Source organism: Panulirus ornatus, chromosome 45 (assembly GCF_036320965.1).
Source record: "Panulirus ornatus isolate Po-2019 chromosome 45, ASM3632096v1, whole genome shotgun sequence".
NCBI lineage: Eukaryota > Metazoa > Arthropoda > Malacostraca > Decapoda > Palinuridae > Panulirus > Panulirus ornatus.
Window position 1 is genome coordinate 2140183 of NC_092268.1, and position 21025 is coordinate 2161207.

Here is a 21025-nt window from a genome sequence, read left to right on the forward strand (position 1 = left end):
ACCACTTAACATCCTCGTATATACTCGAGATTATTGACATGACAACACACATCACTTACGTCAATCTGGTTCACGAAGAATTGACACCTCTTTGTTTCCCCGCAGGTCACTGTGACTCCTTGAACCGCCGGCTTCTGGGCTCGAGCACGACTTACACGGAGGAGCACGTCTTGACAGCTTCTCCTCCAGCTCACTAGTGATCAGATCCTGAACCTGTTGACTCGTATAAATAATGTAAGTATAAGAAACAGCATCCGATCCCATGTAACAACATTGGATATCTTTCCTTTGGCTCTTATCCCATTGAATCCGATGCGCTCGTACGTCTTTTGATGGGTGACGTAGAATGCACCATGTATTTTGTTATAATGAGTTCTATTTAACTTTTATCATTGGATTTTATTATTAAATACCTCAAAATGTGTTAATAATAAATTGTTTTTAACAATTTTTTTATATAGTTGGTACACAGCCAACATGGTGCATTTGACCATAGCCTATTGTGATTGATGTCAACACAATAATAAGTTACATATGAAAACCATACAGAGATGACCCTTATGGTGTGATCGGCCCTTACTCTTAGCCTCCATCTATCACATACTCTTCTAAACTCAGTCACAAAATTCTGTACTCGCTCAAATATATCAATGCTGTATCATAACAAACAATAACTGACTGACTTTTCATGTCCCTCTCATCCCCTACAGACTTCATATTCGCCCTTCTCTCTTAGATTCTCACATATTCTTGTCACACCAACTCATATATAAACACCCATGGGGACATCACATCCTTCCCCCTGCATAGCAATACAGTAATTCCTGACCATCTTTCCTAATCACATATGTACACTTGTGTATATCCCTCTTTCTAAACTAGACATTCCCAATAACCAGTCCTTTTTCAGCACACAACTGCACAAGCTGTACACCATTTCCACTGATAAAACATTTCCAGCAATTTGTCGTAGTCAAGTGGATGATTACACCAGTGTTGGCCTTCCACCTGAGCAGCTTCCTGTGCCTCTGGTGACCTGGACTTTCCACCCAACCTCTGGGATCCTGAACTCTGAGCTAGGTCAGTGACGTGGCCACCTTGGTTGTGTCCTGGACCCCTGAGTTGCTATATTCTTGGTCTTGGACCCCCTAGTCTTACCTGATGTATCAGATTAATTTCCTGATGAAGTGCCTGACAACCCTGGTATACACCAACTCTGTATCTAATTTTACAGTAAAATTTCATTCAGTAACATAAAAAAATAAATTTTTACAATTATCATTGTAAAATTTTTTGATGATACTGAATGAAATTTTACTGTAGAATTAGACAGTGTTGGTGTATACCAGGGTTGTCAGGCACTTCATCAGGAAATTAATCTGATACATCAGGTAAGACTAGGGGGTCCAAGACCAAGAATATAGCAACTCAGGGGTCCAGGACACAACCAAGGTGGCCACGTCACTGACCTAGCTCAGAGTCCAGGATCCCAGAGGTTGGGTGGAAAGTCTAGGTCACCTGGAATCCAGGTCACCAGAGGTCCAGGAGGCTGTTCTGGTGTCCATAGGTACAAGGAGCTGCTCGAGTGGAAGGCCACCACTATTCAATATTAGCGCGCGCTTCTTATAGAGGCTTACGACCAATATCACCTTGCTTGGTACATTCTCGAAAAAAGGTCACTTACATTCTTGTGGATATCAACAAAGAAGCTGCTTGTTAATAAAAAAAAAATATGCTATGATACACTGTAATAAGCATAAATACTGTTCCTTCTCATTTTAAAGAATTACTATAGTACTGTATATTTGTACATCAATTTAGAAAATATTCTTTTATCACAAAAATACAATAGCCCTATAATATAAACTAATCTTTTATGGTACAAATATATATGTATTGTTATGTGGTGTGTGAAGTGAGAGGGTCAGGGTGAATAGTTTAGTTAAGAGAGGTGGTGAAAGCCTTGCGGAAGATGAAAACCAGCAAAGTGGCAGGTTTGGAGGGTAATGCAGTTGAATTGATTAAGAAATGGGGTGACTGTGTTGTTGATTGGTACTGTATGAGTGAATCATGGTAAAGTGGCTGAGGGTTGGCAGAATGCATGTACATTGCCATTGTACAAAGGCAAAGGGGATAAAGGTGAGTGTTCAAACTACAGAAAATTGTATGGGAGGGCATTGATTGAGAGGGTGAAGACATGTACATAGCATCAGACTGGGGCTGAGCTGTAAGATTTCAGAAGTGGCAGCAGATGTGTGGATCAGGTGTTTGCTTTGAAGAACATGTGTCAGAAATACTTAGAAAAACAGATGGATCTGTATGTAGCATTTATGGATCTAGAGAAGGCATATGATAGGATTAATAGAGATGCTCTGTGGAAGATCTTAAGAGTATATGGTGTGGGAGATAAGCTGCTAGAAGCAATGAAAAGTTTTTATCAAGGCTGTAAGGCATATGTACAAGTTGGAAAAGAGGAGAGTGATTGGTTCCCAGTGGTCAGTCTGCTGCAGGGGTGTGTGATTTCCCCATGGTCGTTTAATTTGTTTATGGATGGGGTGGTTAGGGAGGTAAATGCAGGAGTTTTGCAAAGATTGGCAAGTATGCAGTCAGTTGGGGATGAGAGGGCCTGGGAAGTGATTTGGTTTCTGTTCACAGATGATACAGCACTGGTGGCAGACTTGATTGAGAGACTGCAGAAGCTGGTAACAGTTTGGAAAAGTGTATGAAAGGAGAAAATTGAGAGTAAATGTGAATAAGAGCAAGGTTATTAGGTTCAGCAGGGTTGAGGGACAAGTTGGATGGGATGTCAGTTTGAATGGAGAAAAACTGAAGGAAGTGAAGTGTTTTAGAAATCTGGAAGTGGACTTAGCAGTGAATAGAACCACAGAAGCAGAAGTGAGTCAAGTGGGGAAGGGGGCAAAGGGTCTGGGACTGATGAAGAATGTGAGGAAAGAGAACATTATCTCTGAGGGCAAAAGTGGATTTAATGTTTGAAGGAATAATAGTTCCAACAGTATCATATGGTTGCGAGGCATAGGGCATTTACTGGGTTGTACAAAGGAGGGTGGATGTCTTGGAAATGTTTGAGGACAGTATGTGGTGTGAGATGGTTTGACTGGGTAAGTAATGAAAGGGTAAGAGATGTGTGGTAATAAAAAGTGTAGTTGAGAGAGAGCAGAAGAAAGTGTGTTGAAATGCTTTGGATACATGGAGAGAATGAGTAGGGATAAGTTGACAATGAGGATATATGTATCAGAGGTGGAGGCAACAAGAAGCAGGAGACCAAATTGGAGGTGGGAGGATGGAGTGAAAAAGATTTTGAGCAATTTGGGCCTGAACATACAGGAGGGTGAGAGGTATGCAAAGAATAGAGTGAACTGGAATGGCATGGTATACCAGGATCGATGTGGTGTCAATGTACTGAACCAGGACAAGTGAAACATCTGGGGTAAACCATGGAATGGTCTGTAGGGCCTGGATGTGGATGGGGAGCTGTGGTTTTGGTGCATCACACATGACAACTAGAGACTGAGTGTGAACAAATGTGGCCTTTTTTGTCTGTTTTCCTGGCACTACCTCGCTGACACGGGGAAGCAATGCTGTTTCCTGTGGGGTGGGGCACCTGGAATGGATGAAGGCAAGCAAGTGTGAAAATGTACTTGTATATGTGTATATGTTGATATGCATGTGTATGTGCATTTATGTATGTAATGTGTATATGAGTGGATGGGTCATTCTTTGCCTTTTTCCTGACGCTACCTTCTAACTGGCAGCACATTTCTATAGTCTTACACTAAGTAAGTCCATCTGCTGCACTAGAAACATCTCTATGACCTATTTCATCCATATCCTAGTTCTACACACTACTTGGCACACACACACACACACACATTTGTATTCACATTGTCCTCCAAACCTGAGTTTGTATCTAACCCTCTTTCAATTTGTACATCTGTTATACTGTTTTGTGGTCTTTCTTCATTGTCCAAGTCTCATTCACTAGTCTCTTAAAACCTGTTTATTGCATCATATAGTCCCTGAATTTATCATCTCGTATGAATTCGTCCAACCTCTGATTCGCTGTTTCTTTATGACAGGTCTTGTCTCTAAGAGTATTTGCTTTGATCGTTAACATGTTTCCTTCCAATGGGTCAAGATCTTTTAGCTGTCTTACTGTAGCACCATGCACCTTTCAAATTCCTGATTCTTCTATTTTTCTTTTCAAGTGAGACACCTATCTCTATAGAATTCCACATATACAAACTATATTACAGGGCTTTAACTGTCTGTCAGGTATCATTAGTTGAGGAATAACATTCATGCTTGTCCCACAGTCAACCTGAAATTTCACTTTATTGCTTACCTCCATTGATGTCATGATGGCTTCATTGCTGAGTCGTGTTGAAAGCTTCATAAAATACACGACATCGGGGTCGTCCTTCGTGGATGCCATAATGGCCTCATCGTTGCATCATGTCGAAAGCTTGTAACACACAGGAAATTGGGGTTGGCTTTTCTATCAGGATCCTCTTGAATACCACTGACCATACTTCTAAAACCCTTGCCTGGTTTTGATCTGCGTGTAATTGCAAAGTGATTCTTCTCCATGCATATGCTACAGGTCTTGCTATATGCCGGGCATTCTTCTGTCTTCCCAAATATGCTTGTTGCTAAAGAATTTGCATTCCTTCATTGGCGTGTGTGACCAGGCATGGTCCTCATGTTTAATGTTTCATTTCATTTGTCTTCCTTCATGGGTTTCTAGGTCACCTTGTTAACAGCGTCTGGTCATACACCATGATATACTGCCATCTGCTGCTTATGTGCCATACAGATTTTCATCCTCTTTAAAGAATTTCTCACAGAGTAAGTCATCTGAGTGTCCAAGTACTAATCTTTCATCTAACATTCCTTGGATGGATTCCCGAATCTGGTGATAGGTGAATCTTGCAATTCTCCTGTCTGTTCTCCACACTTTCGAAATCTATTTGTCTGCCAGTTCATTCTTCGTTGCTGGTAAAATTTGCCATCAAATTTGGCAAGTACATTTTTTAGCCACTTGTTTAGGCTGGTTATCTATCTACTGGTGCTGGGAACATAATGAATTACACATCTCTTATAAATAGCTCCACCAAAGGTTACAAGTACTGCAGCTTTCTCCTCATCGGGTTTCTTCTTTAAAACCTTCTTCTATAATAGAGGGTAATACATTTTTGTTTATAGGTCTTCAGAGATCTTTCATTGTCAACTGTTAGGTTTATTTTGTTGGGAATGTATGAGTTACTGCCGTTTGCACCACCACTTGATCTTGCTTCAAATCATCACATGAGCTTGTCATTTTTCTCCAGTTGTTTCTAGTCTGTCATGACAAATGGTGCTTTTACAGCTGCCAGTATGTTTTTGTACAGGTTTGTACATCTCCCAGAGGCATAATATTCTGGAAGAGATAGAGAGATGAACTGACATTGGTTGCCATTCTCCATAAACAGAACACTTATATTCTTTTGGATGTGACCAAAACAGCTGATTGATTATAGAAAACATGATAATAGAATGTAATAAACACAATTATACTGTTGTAATTCCTAAGGTAGCATACAGGATAGGAGTAGGTCATTTTAATATATAAATAGGATCACTTCTATTGTAAATTCTAAGGTAACATATAGAAAAGGAGTTGGTCATTTTAATATAAAAACAGGATAATTTCTATGATAGTCTTATTAGTATTGTAAATCCAAACGTAACATATAGGATAAGAGTCGGTTACCTTAATATATAAATAGAATAATTTCTATGATAGCTTATTAGTATTGTAAATCCTAAGGTAACATACAGGATAGGAGTTGGTCATTTTGATAAATAAATAAGATAATCTATGATAGTCTCATTAGTATTGTACATCCTACGTTAACATATAGGGTGCATTTTCATATAAAGTAGTTGTAGTTATTTGCCGAATTTTATCCACTTGCTTCATAAATTTGATAATATATTCAAAATAGAAAAAAATTTGTGTTGCAGGCAATCATTTCTACAAGATGGCAATGAAGATGAGAAGGAAAACGTTCAAGAAGAATGTCTCAGAGTGCTGCAAATTATACAGTCAAGATACTGCAAGGAATGTTGGCCATGATTTCACTATGGACTAAAGAAAATGGTGAGTATGGGAGCTGCTCGTCTAGTTACACTCTTGGTATCAAAGTGTATATTTTGCCATTTCTCAGATGTGGATATGAATTTTCTGGCCCCCTCCACTCCTTTCCTCCATCCTTTCTTGACCTTTCTCCTGGACCACCAACCTTTGGGATCCCTGACTCTAGAAAATTTGGTAAGCTAGGTGAAGAATAGCAGTGAAATTGCTGTGGAGTGGGTCTGGAAAGGCATGGTATAATGGTCAAAAGCCTGATAATTTGACAAGAGCAGTACAGAATAAGATCCTTTGTATAAGGAAAAGGGGATGAAGATTGAATGTAAGAATTATAGGGGAATGTCTAACAGAATAGAAGTTAAGTAATAATGTGAATTCCAAATGCAGTTCTGTTAAAAGTGTACTTGTCTCGGTGGTATTTGTACTCTAAATTGTAATGATATATTACAATTCTACCTCAGGGAACTGGGCGTCCCTGCCCTTTACCAGCCTGCAGGATTAGTAGCAGGAATGCTAGCTCTGTAAATTCAAATCCTTCAAAAGATGTATAACTAAAAGCACTTGATACCCACTTTGTTTAATGAGAATAGAGCAAATGATGATAGATGCTACGCATCAGTATTTAAGGGCAATCGATGAGAACTAGATGCCACCGTAAAACTATGGGCTTAAGTCCATACATTGAACTGATCAGTTAAAATCTAATGCCAAACACAGGTCCTTGTAGCAGTCTTAAATATAATTTTGTATGTATACAGTTTATATACTCTTAAAATGATTATACTAACTGCATTTGGTGCTTGTCAGGTGGATGAGTACGCCGCTGTTGGTAAACCATCTTAGCAGCCTCGTCGTCCCATGGTCAACTGGACTCCAAGCCAACCAGACCCATGGCCATTGGGCCCCTGGCCAACTGGACCCTTGGCCAACTGGACCCTTGGCCAACTGAAACCTTGGCCAACTGGACCCCTGGCCAACTGGACCCCTGGCCTACTGGACTCCTGATCAACTGTACCTCTGCTGTTTATGGTCAAGCTGAAAGGAAAGATGATAAGTTCTCTCTCTCTCTCTCCCCCAGTGGCTGCTGCTTCTGCAGGGTGGTGGCAGTGTCCATGCTGAAAGCAAAGATTATTATTACCCTTTACTCCCACCATAGCCACCAACTACTTCATCCCCCAGTGACTTAAACCTGTTGTTGCTGCTGCAGTTGTTGTTGCAGCAGTGGGGGTAGAGCAAGGGTGTTATTACCCTCCCTCCTGCACCTCTCCCTCTCCCCTGCCCCCATCCACCTTCCCCTACCCTCCTTCCACCCTCCCCCCCCAAAGTCCTCTCCCCCTCACCCCTACCCCCCATTCCCTGGGACCCCTCCCACCCACCCACCACCTCCCCCTTCCTACCCAACCCCCATCTCCTTCCCCCCACCTCCTCCCCTCAACCCACTCAATCCAACCCCCCTTTCTCTACCCCCGCTGTGGCCAATGATGCTGCTGCTGTTGCTACTGCTCAATCTGTAAACATACATAAAATCAGTGTCCCCTTCACCCATCCTCTTGCTCCATTCTTGCCCCAAACCTTCCACCTCTTCCTCTTACTGCTTCTGCTGCTGTTGTTGTTCAATCTGTTAACGTAAAGAAGTAAATTAATATCTTCTTCCACACACTTGCTCTGCTCTCGTATCTTTCACTCATGCCCATCCAGCTGCTGCTACTGGTGTTGAGATTTCTGGTGGGGATAAATATAGCAAAGTATTCATTATGATACCAGGGGTGTAACCATAAGGAACACCCCTGATTCCTCCTTTATGAAGTCCTGGTAAGATGGACATTTATGTTCCTTGGAGTACACCTGAACCTTCTTCCTCAGAGTGGTTGCCATCATCAACACTGCTCTACTGAAGGCCTCCTCCTCAACTGGACCCCTCACCTACTGGACCCCAAGAAGACTGGACTCTTGGCCAACTGGATATACCTGACACCAGATCCCTCCTGGAACTCCCATCCTTACATCCCTCCCTTGCATGCACCATTCCACGCAGTCTTCCACTATTTCTCTCCCACCAGTATTCCTCCACCCTATGTCTCCATGTCACACCAACCCCTTTAATTGTACTATTATACAGTGCACTTTCCTTGTAAACTTCCAGTCTTCCATTCTTTCCACATGCCCAAACCACCTTAAAGTATTATGTTTCACCCATTCTACAACTCCATAATTCATTCCCTATACACCCTTTCATTTTCTTCATTCCATCTAGTCACATCACAAGCTCTTCTCAAATGATTCATTTCCATGGCCTGAATTCTTGACCTCTGTGACACATTCCATGCCAACGTTTCAGTTGCATAGGTCAGGGTTGGGAAAACTATACTGTCCCTTAATCCTCTCCTCACTTCCATACTTATACCTCTACCCTTCATTCTTCTATTAAGGGTCTCAATGACTCTTGTACCCTGAACTGCTCTCTCCCTTGTCTCTCCTTCCATATCACCACACTTACCCAAGATGGCTCCTAGATACTTATATTCTCTCTTCCAGTCTCTTTCCCCCCATATCCAAAGCATAATTTAGCCCACAAAATCTATACTTTCACTCTGTTTCCTTTCAAACATCATTACTTTACTTTTACTTGCATTTACCTTTAATTGCCTATCCTTACACACATCATAAAACACACAACTTCAGCAACTCCTCTTCACTCTTCGCAAACAACTCAGTATTATCTGCAAACAGGCTTGCTACTAGCCACCATATCTCACTGCCACACTCCATCTCCGCACCCCTTTTCCCGAGTTTTGCTTTCATCTCAGATTCAGGTGAGAAACTGCTGAAGTTGGTGACTGACTTTGGTAAAGTGTGTGAAAGAAGAAAGTTGAGAGTAAATGTGAATAAGAGCAAGGTAGGGTTGGGGGACAAGTTAATTGGGAGGTAAGCTTGCAGGAAAAAAAAAACAGAGGAAGTGAAGTGTTTTAGATATCTGGAAGTGGATTTAGCAGCAGATGGAACCATGTAAGCAGAAGTGAGTCACAGGGTGGGGGAGGGGACAAAGGTTCTGGGAGCATTGAAGAATGTGTGAAAGGTGAGAAAGTTATCTTGGAGAGCAAAGATGGGAATGTTTGAAGGAATAGTGGCTCCAACAACGTTATATGGTTGCAAGGCTTGGGCTATAGATAAGGTTGTGTGGAGTAGGGTGGATGTGTTCGAAATGAAATGTCAGAGGACAATATGTAGTGTGAGGTGGTTTGAACGAATAAGTAATGAAAGGGTAAGAGAGATGGGTGGATATAAAAAAAAGTGTGGTTGAGAAAGCAGAAGAGGGGGTGCTGAAATGGTTTGGTCACATGGAGAGAACAAGTGAGGAAAAATTGACAATGAGGATAAATGTGTGGAGGGAATGAGAAGTGGGAGACCAAGTTGGAGGTGGAAGGATGAAGTGAAAAAGATTTGTAGCGATCAGGGCCTGAACATATAGGAGGGTGAAATACGTGTAAGGAATAGAGTGAACATGCTGTCAATGGATTGAACCAGGACATGTGAAGCACCTGGGTAAACCATGGAAAGTTTTGTGGGGGCCTGGATGTGGAAAGGGAGCTGTGGTTTTGGTGCATTACACGTGACAGCCAGACTGAGTGTGAACGAATGTGGCCTTCGTTGTGGCAGGGTGGCAGTGGGAATGGATTGAAGGCATGTACATGTCTGTGTATGTATATGTATGTACACGTTGAAATGTATAGGTATGTATATGTCCATGTGTGGATGTTTACGTATATACATGTGTATGTGGGTGGGTTGGGCCATTCTTTTGTCTGTTACCTTGCGCTACCTCACTAATGCGGGAAACAGTGACAAAATATATCAAAATAATAATGTGTGTGTGTGTGTGTGTGTGTGTGTGTGTGTGTTTGTGGAGGGTGAGAACGATATCTCAGAGCAAAAATGGGTACGTTTGAATGAAGAGTAGTCCCAACAATGTTATGTGGTTGCGAGGCATGGGCTATAGATAGGGTTGTGCGAAGGAGGGTAGATGTGTTGGAAATGAAATGTCAGAAGACAATATGTGATGTGAGGTGGATTGATCGAGTAAGTAATGAAAGGGTAAGAGAGATGTGTGGTAATAAAAAGAGTGTGGTTGAGAGAGCAGAAAAGGGTGTGTTGAAATGGTTTGGACACATGGAGAGAATGAGCAACAAAAGATCAACAAAGAGAATTCATGTGTCAGAGGTGCAGGGAACAAGAAGCAGGAGACCAAATTGGAGGTGCAAGGATGGACTGAAAAAGATTTTGAGCGATCAGGGCCCGAGCATACAGTTGGGTAAAAGGCATGCAAGGAATAAAGTAAATTGGAATGATGTGGTGTACTGGGGTCAACATGCTGTCAGTAGATTGAACCAGGGCATGTAAAGTGTCTGGGGTAAATCATGGAAAGGTCTGTGGGGCCTGGATGTGGAAAGGGAGCTGTGGCTTCGGTGCATTACACATGACAGCTAGAGACTGAGTGTGAACGAATGTGGACTTTTTGTCTTTTCCTGGCACTACCTCGCTGGAGAAGGGAAGGGGGGATGCTGTTTCTGTGTGGCGAGGTAGTGACAGGAATGGACGTAGGCAGCAATTATGAATAAGTACATGTGTATTTCTCTGTGTTTGTATATGTATGTATATTTTGAAATGCATATGAATGTATATGTGTGTTTACATACACATGTATACGTGAGTAGTTAGGCAACTCTTCGTCTGTGCAACCTTGCTGATGCGTGTCATAGAAGGTGACTAAAGGGAGTGGGAGCGGGAGCTAGAAACCCTTCCCTCCTTGTATTTCAACTTTCTAAAAGGGGAAACAGAAAAAGGAGTTACGTGGGGAGTGCTCATCCTCCTTGAAGGCTCAGATTGGGGTGTCTAAATGTGTGTGGATGTAACCAAGATGAGAAAAAAGGAGAGATATATGGTATGTTTGAGGAAAGGAACCTGGATGTTTTGGCTCTGAGTGAAACGAAGCTCACGGGTAAAGGGAAAGAGTGGTTTGGGAAAGTGTTGGGAGTAAAGTCATGAGCTGGTGAGAGGACAAGAGCAAGTGAAGGAGTAGCACTACTCCTGAAACAGGAGTGTTGGGAGTATGTGAGAGAGTGTAGGAAAGTAAACTCTAGATTGATATTGATAAAACTGAAAGTGGATGGAGAGATATGGGTGGTTATTGGTGCATATGCACCTGGGCATGAGAAGAAAGATCATGAGAGGCAAGTGTTTTGCGAGCAGCTGAGTGAGTGTGTTAGTAGTTTTGATGCACTAGACCGGGGTATAGTGATGGGTGATTTGAATGAAAAGGTGAGTAATGTGGCAGTTGAGGGAATAATTGATGTATATGGGGTGTTCAGTGTTGTAAACGGAAATGGTGAAGAGTTTGTAGATTTGAGTGCTGAAAAAGGACTGCTGATTGGGAATACCTGGTTTAAAAAGAGCTATAAGTATATGTACGTAAGTAGGAGAGATGGCCAGAGAGTGTTATTGGATTACGTGTTAACTGATAGGCGCATGAAAGAGAGACTTTTGGATGTTAATGTGCTGAGAGGTGCAACTGGAGGGATGTCTGATCATAATCTTGTGGAGGAGAAGGTGAAGATATGTAGAGGTTTTCAGAAAAGAAGAGAGAATGTTCAGGCGAAGAGAGCAAGAGAGCTTGGGAAGGAGACTTATGTGAGGAAGTACCAGGAGAGAGTGAGTGCAGAATGGAAAAAGGTGAGAGCAAAGGACCTAAGGGGAGTAGAGGAGGAATGGGATATATTTAAGGAAGCAGTGATGGCTTGCACAAAAGATGCTTGTGGCATGAGAAGTGTGGGAGGTGGGCAGATTAGAAAGGGTAGTGAGTGGTGGGATGAAGAAGTAAGATTATTAGAGAGAAGAGACACATTTGGACGAGTTTTGCAGGGAAATAGTGCAAATGACAGGGAGATGTATAAAAGAAAGTGGCAGGAGGTCTAGAGAAATGTACATGAGGAGAAAAAGAGCAAATGAGAGTTGGGGTGAGAGAGTATCATTAAATTTTAGGGAGGATAAAAAGATGTTTGTGAGGCCTGGATGTGGAAATGGAGCTGTGGTTTTGGTGCATTATACATGACAGCTAGAGACTGAGTGTGAACGAATGTGGCCTTTGTTGTCTTTTCCTAGCACTACCTTGCACACATGTGGGGAGAGGGGTTGTCATTTTATGTGTGGCAGGGCGGCAACAGGAATGAATAAGGGCAGCATGAATAATGTACATGTGTATATATGTATATGTCTGTGTATGTATATATATGTATACGTTAAACTGTATAGGTATGTATATGTGCATGTGTGGACGTGTATGGCTATACGTGTGTATGTGGGTGGGTTGGGCCATTCTTTCGTCTGTTTCCTTGTGCTACCTCACTAATGCGGGAGACAGTGACAAAGTATAATAATATAATAATAATATGTAGAGGCATTTGGATGAGTTTTGCAGGGAAATAGTGCAAATGACTGGGAGAAGAATAAAAGAAAGAGGCAGGAGGTCAAGAAAAAGGTGCAAGAAATGAAAAAGAGGGCAAATGAGAAATGGGGTGAGAGAGTATCATTAAATTTTAGGGAGAATAAAAAGATGTTTTGGAAGGAGGTAAATAAAGTGCGTAAGATGAGAGAACAAATGGGAACATCGTTGAGAGGTAATAATAAGTAGTGGTGATGTGAGAAGGAGATGGAGTGAGTATTTCGAAGGTTTGTTGAATGTGTTTGATGATAAGAGTGGCAGATATAGGGTGTTTTGGATGAGGTGGTGTGTGAAGTGAGAGGGTTAGGGAGAATGATTTGGTAAACAGAGAAGAGGTAGTAAAAGCTTTGTGGAAGATGAAAGCCAGCAAGACTGCGGGTTTGGATGGTATTGCAGTGGAATTTATTAAAAAAGGAGGTGAATTTGTTGTTGACTGGTTGGTAAATATATTTAAAGTATGTATGACTCATGGTGAGGTGCCTGAGGATTGGCGGAATGCATGCATAGTGCCATTGTACAAAGGCAAAGGGGATAAAGGTGAGTGCTTAAATTACAGAGTATAAGTTTGTTGAGTATTCCTGGGAAATTATATGGGAGGGTATTGATTGAGAGGGTGAAGGCATGTACAGAGCATCAGATTGGGGAAGAGCAGCATGGTTTCAGAAGTGGTAGAGGATGTGTGGATCAGATGTTTGCTTTGAAGAACGTACGTGAGAAATACTTAGAAAAGCAAATGGATTTGTATGTAGCATTAATGGATCTAAAGAAGGCATATGATAGAGTTTATAGAGATGCTCTGTGGAAGGTTTTAAGAATATATGGTGTGGGAGGCAATTTGTTAGAAGCAGTGAAAAGTTTTTATCGAGGAAGTAAGGCATGTGTGCGAGTGGGAACAGAGGAAAGCGATTGGTTCTCAGTAAATGTAGGTTTGCAGCAGGGGTGCGTGACGTGTCCATGGCTGTTTAATTTGTTTATGGATGGGGATGTTAGGGAGGTGAATGCAAGAATTTTGAAGAGAGGGGCAAGTATGCAGTCTGTTGTGGATGAGAGAGCTTGGGAAGTGAGTTAGTTGTTGTTTGCTGATGATACAGCGCTGGTGGCTGATTCATGTGAGAAACTGCAGAAGCTGGTGACTGAGTTTGGTAAAGTGTGTGAAAGAATGCAGGGTAAATGTGAATAAGAGCAAGGTTATTGGGTACAGTAGGGTTGAGGGACAAGTCAATTGGGAGGTAAGTTTGAATGGAGAAAAACCGGAGAATGTGAAGTGTTTTTGATATCTGGGAGTAGATATCTGGGCATAGATATCTCGGAGTTTATTTTGGCAGTGGATGGAACCATGGAAGCAGAAGTGAGTCACTGGGCGGGGGAGAGGGCAAAAGTTCTGGGAGCGTTGAAAAATGTGTGGAAGGCGAGAACATTATCTTGGAAAGCAAAAATGGGTACGTTTGAAGAAATAGTGGTTCCAACAATGTTATATGGTTGCGAGGCGTGGGCTATAGATAGAGTTGCGCGGAGTAGGGCGGATGTGTTGGAAATGAGATGTTTGAGGACAATACGTGGTGTGAGGTGGTTTGATCGAGTAAGTAATGAAAGGGCAAGAGAGATGTGTGGTAATAAAGAGTGTGGTTGAAAGAGCAGATGAGGGTGTTCTGAAATGGTTTGGTCAAATGGAGAGAATGAGTGAGGAAAGATTGACAAAGAGGATGTATGTGTCAGAGGTGGATGGAACAAGGAGAAGTGGGAGACCAAATTGGTGGTGGAAAGATGGAGTGAAAAAGATTTTGAGTGATCGGGGCCTGAACATGCAGGAGTGTGAAAGGCGTGCAAGGAATAGAGTGAATTGGAACAATGTGGTATATTGGGGTTTATGGATTTATCCAGGGCATGTGAAGCGTCTAGGGTAAACCATGGAAAGTTTTGTGGGGCCTGGATGTGGAATGGGTGCTGTGGTTTTACATGACAGCTAGAGACTTGAGTGTGAACGAATGTGGCCTCTGTTGTCTTTTCCTAGCACTACCTCGTGTGCATGCAAGGGAAGGGGGTTGTCATTTCATGTGTGGCGGGGTGGCGATGGGAATGAATAAAGGCGGCAAGTATGAATTATGTACATGTGTATATATGTATATACATGTCTGTGCTGAGAGGTGCAACGGGAGGGATGTCTGATCATTATCTTGTGGAGGCTAAGGTGAAGATTTGTATGGGTTTTCAGAAAAGAAGAGTGAATGTTGGGGTGAAAAGGGTGGTGAGAGTAAGTGAGCTTGGGAAGGAGACTTGTGTGAGGAAGTACCAGGAGAGACTGAGTACAGAATGGAAAAAGGTGAGAACAATGGAAATAAGGGAGTGGGGGAGGAATGGGATGTATTTAGGGAATCAGTGATGGATTACGCAAAAGATGCTTGTGGCATGAGAAGAGTGGGTGGGTTGATTGGAAGGGGTAGTGAGTGGTGGGATGAAGAAGTAAGATCATTAATGAAAGAGAAGAGAGAGGCATTTGGACAATTTTTGCAGGGAAAAAATGCAATTGAGTGGGAGATGTATAAAAGAAAGAGACAGGAGGTCAAGAGAAAGGTGCAAGAGGTGAAAAAGAGGGCAAATGAGAGTTGGGGTGAGAGAGTATCATTAAATTTTAGGGAGAATAAAAAGATGTTCTGGAAGGAGGTAAATAAAGTGAGTAAGACAAGGGAGCAAATGGGAACATCAGTGAAGGGCACAAATGGGGAGGTGATAACAAGTAGTGGTGATGTGAAAAGGAGATGGAGTGAGTATTTTGAAGGTTTGTTGAATGTGTTTGATGATAGAGTGGCAGATATAATATGGCTGTTTTGGTCGAGGTGGTGTGCAAAGTGAGAGGGTTAGGGAAAATGATTTGGTAAACAGAGAAGAGGTAGTAAAAGCTTTGCGGAAGATGAAAGCCTGCAAGGCAGCAGGTTTGGATGGTATTGCAGTGGAATTTATTAAAAAAGGGGGTGACTGCATTATTGACTGGTTGGTAAGGTTATTTAATGTATGTATGACTCATGGTGAGGTGCCTGAGGATTGGCGGAATGCTTGCATAGTGCCACTGTACAAAGGCAAAGGGGATAAGAGTGAGTGCTCAAATTACAGAGGTATAAGTTTGTTGAGTATTCCTGGTAAATTATATGGGAGGGTATTGATTGAGAGGGTGAAGGCATGTACAGAGCATCAGATTGGGGAAGATCAGTGTGGTTTCAGAAGTGGTAGAGGATGTGTGGATCAGGTGTTTGCTTTGAAGAATGTATGTGAGAAATACTTAGAAAAGCAAATGGATTTGTATGTAGCATTTATGGATCTGGAGAAGGCATATGATAGAGTTGATAGAGATGCTCTGTGGAAGGTATTAAGAATATATGGTGTGGGAGGCAAGTTGTTAGAAGCAGTGAAAAGTTTTATCGAGGATGTAAGGCATGTGAACGTGTAGGAAGAGAGGAAAGTGATTGGTTCTCAGTGAATGTAGGTTTGCGGCAGGGGTGTGTGATGTCTCCATGGTTGTTTAATTTGTTTATGGATGGGGTTGTTAGGGAGGTGAATGCAAGAGTTTTGGAAAGAGGGGCAAGTATGAAGTCTGTTGGGGATGAGAGAGCTTGGGAAGTGAGTCAGTTGTTGTTCGCTGATGATACAGCACTGGTGGCTGATTCAAGTGAGAAACTGCAGAAGCTGGTGACTGAGTTTGGTAAAGTGTGTGAAAGAAGAAAGTTAAGAGTAAATGTGAATAAGAGCAAGGTTATTAGGTACAGTAGAGTTGGGGATCAAGTCAACTGGGAGGTAAGTTTGAATGGAGAAAAACTGGAGGAAGTGAAGTGTTTTAGATATCTGGGAGTGGATCTGGCAGCGGATGGAACCATGGAAGCGGAAGTGGATCATAGGGTGGGGGAGGGGGCGAAAATTCTGGGAGCCTTGAAGAATGTGTGGAAGTCGAGAACATTATCTCGGAAAGCAAAAATGGGTATGTTTGAAGGAATAGTGGTTCCAACAATGTTGTATGGTTGCGAGGCGTGGGCTATGGATAGAGTTGTGCGCAGGAGGATGGATGTGCTGGAAATGAGATGTTTGAGGACGATGTGTGGTGTGAGGTGGTTTGATCGAGTAAGTAACATAAGGGTAAGAGAGATGTGTGGAAATAAAAAGAGCGTGGTTGAGAAAGAAGAGGGTGTTTTGAAATGGTTTGGGCACATGGAGAGAAAGGTTGACCAAGAGGATATATGTGTCGCAGGTGGAGGGAACAAGAAGTGGGAGACCAAATTGGAGGTGGAAAGATGGAGTGAAAAAGATTTTGTGTGATCGGGGCCTGAACATGCAGGAGGGTGAAAGGAGGGCAAGGAATAGAGTGAATTGGATCGATGTGGTATACCGGGGTTGACGTGCTGTCAGTGGATTGAATCAGGGCATGTGAAGCGTCTGGGGTAAATCATGGAAAGCTGTGTAGGTATGTATATTTTGCGTGTGTGGACGTATGTATATACATGTGTATGGGGGTGGGTTGGGCCATTTCTTCGTCTGTTTCCTTGCACTACCTCGCAAACGCGGGAGACAGCGAAAAAAAAAAAAAAATATGTGTGTATGTACATATATGTATACAATGAAATGTATTGGTATGTGTATGTGCGTGTGTGGATGTGTATGTATATACATGTGTATGTGGGTGGGTTGGGCAATTCTTTCATCTGTTTCCTTGCACTACCTCGCTAATGTGGGAGACAGCAAGAGTGGTTTGGGAATGTTTTGTTTGTAAAATCAGGGGTTGGTGAGAGAACAAGAGTAAAGGAAGGAGTAGCACCACTGAAGGAGAAATTGTGGGAGTATGTGATAAGAGTGTAAGAAAATAAACTAGATTGATATGGGTAAAACTGCAAGTGGTTGGAGAGAGATGGGTGAATATTGGTTCCTCTGCACCTGGTCATGAGAAGAAAGATCATGAGAGGAAAGTGTTTTGGGAGCACCTAAATGAGTATGTTAGCAGCTTTGATACACAAGACTGGGTTATTGTGATTGGTGATTTGAATGCAAAGATAAGTAATGTGGCTGTTGAGGGTATAATTGGTGTACATGGGGTGTTTAGTGTTGTAAATAGAAATGGTAAAGAGCTTGTGGATTTGTGTGCTGAAAAAGGACTGGTGATTGGGGACATTCCCTCGGACAGCAAAAATGGGTATGTTTGAAGGAATAGTGGTTCCAACAATGTTATATGGTTGTGAGGCATGGGCTATAGGTAGAGTTGTGCAGAGGAGGGTGGAAGTGCTACAAATGAAATGTTTGAGGACAATATGTGGTGTGAGGTGGTTTGATTAAGTGATGAAAGGGTAAAAGAGATGGTAATAAAAAGAGTGTGGTTGAGAGAGCAGAAGAGGGTGTTTTGAGATGGTTTGGTCACAAGGGAGAATGAGTGAGGAAAGGGGAGAATGAGTGAGGAAAGATTGACAGAGAGGATATATGTGTCAGAGGTGGAGGGAACAAGAAGTGGGAGACCAAATTGGAGGTGGAAGGATGGAGTGAAAAAGATTTTTAGCGATCAGGGCCTAAACATACAAGAGGGTGAAAGGCGTGCAAGGAACAGAGTGAGTGATATACAATGTGATATACCGGGGTTGACTTGCTGTCAATGGATTGAACCAAGGCATGTGAAGCATCTGGGGTAAACCTTGGAAAGTTTTTTGGGACCTGGATGTGGAAAGGGAGCTATGGTTTTGGTGCATTACACATGACAGCTAAAGACAGTGTGAACAAATGTGGCCTTTTGTTCTTTTCCCAGCACTACCTCACACATGCATGGGGAGAGGGGGGTGCCACTTCATGTGTGGTGGGGTGGCAACAGGAATGGATGAAGGCAGCAAGTATTGATATGTGCATGTATATATATGTATATGTCTGTGTATGTACATGTATGTATATGGTGAAATGTATAGGTATGTATATGTTAATGTGCTGAGAGGGGCAACTGGAGGGTGTCTGATCATTATCTTGTGGAGGCGAAGAAGATCTGTAAAGGTTTTCAGAAAAGAAGAATGTTGGGGTGAAGAGAATGGTCAGAGTAAGTGAGCTTGGGAAGGAGACTTGTGTGAGGAAGTACCAGGAGAGATGAAGTGCAGAATGGAAAAAAGTGAGAGCAAATGACATAAGGGGAGTGGTGGAGGAATGGGATGTACTTAGGGAAGCAGTGATGGCTTGCGCAAAAGATGCTCATGGCAGATTAATAAAGGGTAGTGAGTGGTGGGAGGAAGTAAGACTGTTAGTGAGAGAGAAGAGAGAGGCGTTTGGAAGATTTCTGCAGGCAAGCAGTGCGAATGACTGGAAGATGTATAAAATAAAGTGGCAGGAGGTCAAAAGAAAGGTGCAAGAGATGAAAAAGAGGGCAAATGAGATTTGGGGTGAGAGAGTATCATAAAATTTTAGGGAGAATAAAAAGATTTTTGGAGGAGGTAAATGAAGCACATAAGACGAGAGAACAAATGGGAACATCAGTGAAGGGGGCTAATGGGAAGTAATAACAAGTAGTGATGAAGTGAGGAGATGGAGTGAGTATTTTGAAGGTTTGTTGAACGTGTCTGATGACAGAGTGGCAGAAATAGGGTGTTTTGGTAGATGTGGTGTGTGAAGTGAGAGGGTCAGTGAGAATGGTTTGGTAAACAGAGAAGAGGTTGTGAAAGCTTTGTGGAAGATGAAAGCTGGCAAGGTGGCAGGTTTGGATGGTACTGCAGAGGAATTTATTAAAAAAGGGGGTGACTGTGTTGTTGATTGGTTGGTAAGGATATTCAGAGTATGTATGGTTCATGGTGAAGTGCCTGAGGATTGGCGGAATGCATGCATAGTGTCATTGTACAAAGGCAAAGGGGATAAAGGTAAGTGTTCAAACTACAGAGGTGTAAGTTTGTCAAGTATTCCTGGGAAATTATATGGGAGGGTATTGATTGAAAGGGCAAAGGCATGTACAGAGCATCAGATTGGGGAAGAGCAGTGTGGTTTCAGAAGTGGTAGAGGAAGTGTGGATCAGGTATTTGCTTTGAAGAATGCATGTGAGACTTAAAAAAAAAAAAAAAATGGATTTGTATGTAGCATTTATGAATCTGGAGAAGGCATATGATAGGGTTGATAGAGATGCTTTGTGGAAGGTATTAAGAGTATATGGTGTGGGAGGTAAGTTGCAAGAAGCAGTGAAAAGTTTTCACCAAGGATGTAAGGCATGTGCATGAGTAGGAAGAGAGGAAAGTGACTGGCAGTTTCCAGCAGGGGGTGCATGATGTTGCCATGGTTGTTTAATTTGTTCATGGATGGGGTGGTTAGAGAGGTGAATGCAAAACTTTTGGAGAGAGGGGCAAGTATGCAGTCTGTTGTGAAAGAGAGAGCTTGGGAAGTGAGTCAGTTGTTGTTCACTGATGATACAGTGCTGGAAGCTGATTTGGGTGAGAAACTGCAGAAGTTGGTGACTGTAAAGTGTGTGAAAGAAGAAAGCTGAGAGTAAATGTGAATAAGAGCAAGGTTATTAGGTTCAGTAGGGTTGAGGGACAGGTCAATTAGGAGGTAAGTTTGAATGGAGAAAAACTGGAGGCAGTGTTTTAGACATCTGGGGGTGGATTTAGCAGTGGACGGAACCATGGAAGTGGAAGTGTGTCACAGGGTGGGGGAGGGGGCGAAGGTTCTGGGAGCGTTGAAGAATGTGTGGAAGGCAAGAATGTTATCTCAGAGAGCAAAAATGGGTATGTTTGAGGGAATGGTAGTTCCAACAATGTTATACAGTTGCAAGGCATGGGCTGTAGATAGGGTTGCGTGGAAGAGGGTGGATGTGTTGGAAATTAAATGTTTGAGGACAATATGTGGTGTGAGGTGGTTTGACCAAGTAAGTAATGAAAGGGTAAGAGAGATGTGTGGTAATAAAAAGAGCATGGTTTAGAGAGAGCAGAAGAGCGTGTGTTGAAATGGTTTGGTCACATGAAGAGAACGAGTGAGGAAAGATTGACCAAGAGGATATATGTGTCAGAGGTAGAAGAAACGAGAAGAGACAGGAGACCAAACTGAAGGTGGAAGGATGGAATGAAAAAGATTTTGAGCAATCGGGGCCTGAACATACAGGAGGGTGAAAGGTGTGCAAGGAATAGAGTGTATTGGAACGATGTGGTATGCCAGGGTTGACATGCTGTCAATGGATTGAACCAGGGCATGTAAAGCATCTGGGGTAAACCATGGAAAGGTCTGTGGGGTCTGGATGTGGAAAGGAGTTGTGATTATGATGCATTACACATGAAAGCTAGAGACTGAGTGTGAACGAATGTGGCCTTTTTGTCTTTTCCTAGCGCTACCTCGCAGGGGGTTGGGGTGGATGCTATTTCACGTGTGGCGGGACAGTGAGGGGAATGGATGTAGGC

The 21025-nt window shown here is 42.4% G+C and overlaps 1 protein-coding gene and 2 long non-coding RNA genes across 8 annotated transcripts in view; 2 read left to right on the top strand and 1 right to left on the bottom strand.

Moving 5' to 3' along the window:
* Positions 1 to 7079, bottom strand: part of LOC139762990 (uncharacterized) — a 39077-nt gene extending 31998 nt beyond the window's left edge. For 2 of the 3 annotated variants that reach the window (XR_011715974.1, XR_011715973.1), the window contains exons 1-3: positions 6940 to 7079; positions 4364 to 5437; positions 60 to 213 (exon numbers count right to left, since the gene is read on the bottom strand). This is a non-coding gene — a long non-coding RNA (uncharacterized lncRNA). Of the gene's footprint in view, positions 1 to 59; positions 221 to 4363; positions 5438 to 6939 lie in introns of all 3 variants that reach the window. The other variant, XR_011715975.1, reaches the window with a different exon arrangement.
* Positions 1 to 21025, top strand: part of LOC139762987 (uncharacterized) — a 492364-nt gene that overhangs the window by 38284 nt on the left and 433055 nt on the right. The window lies entirely within an intron of this gene.
* Positions 106 to 20674, top strand: LOC139762997 (uncharacterized). The gene is made up of 3 exons (XR_011715993.1): positions 106 to 234; positions 6025 to 6160; positions 6959 to 20674. It is a non-coding gene; the product is annotated as an uncharacterized lncRNA (long non-coding RNA).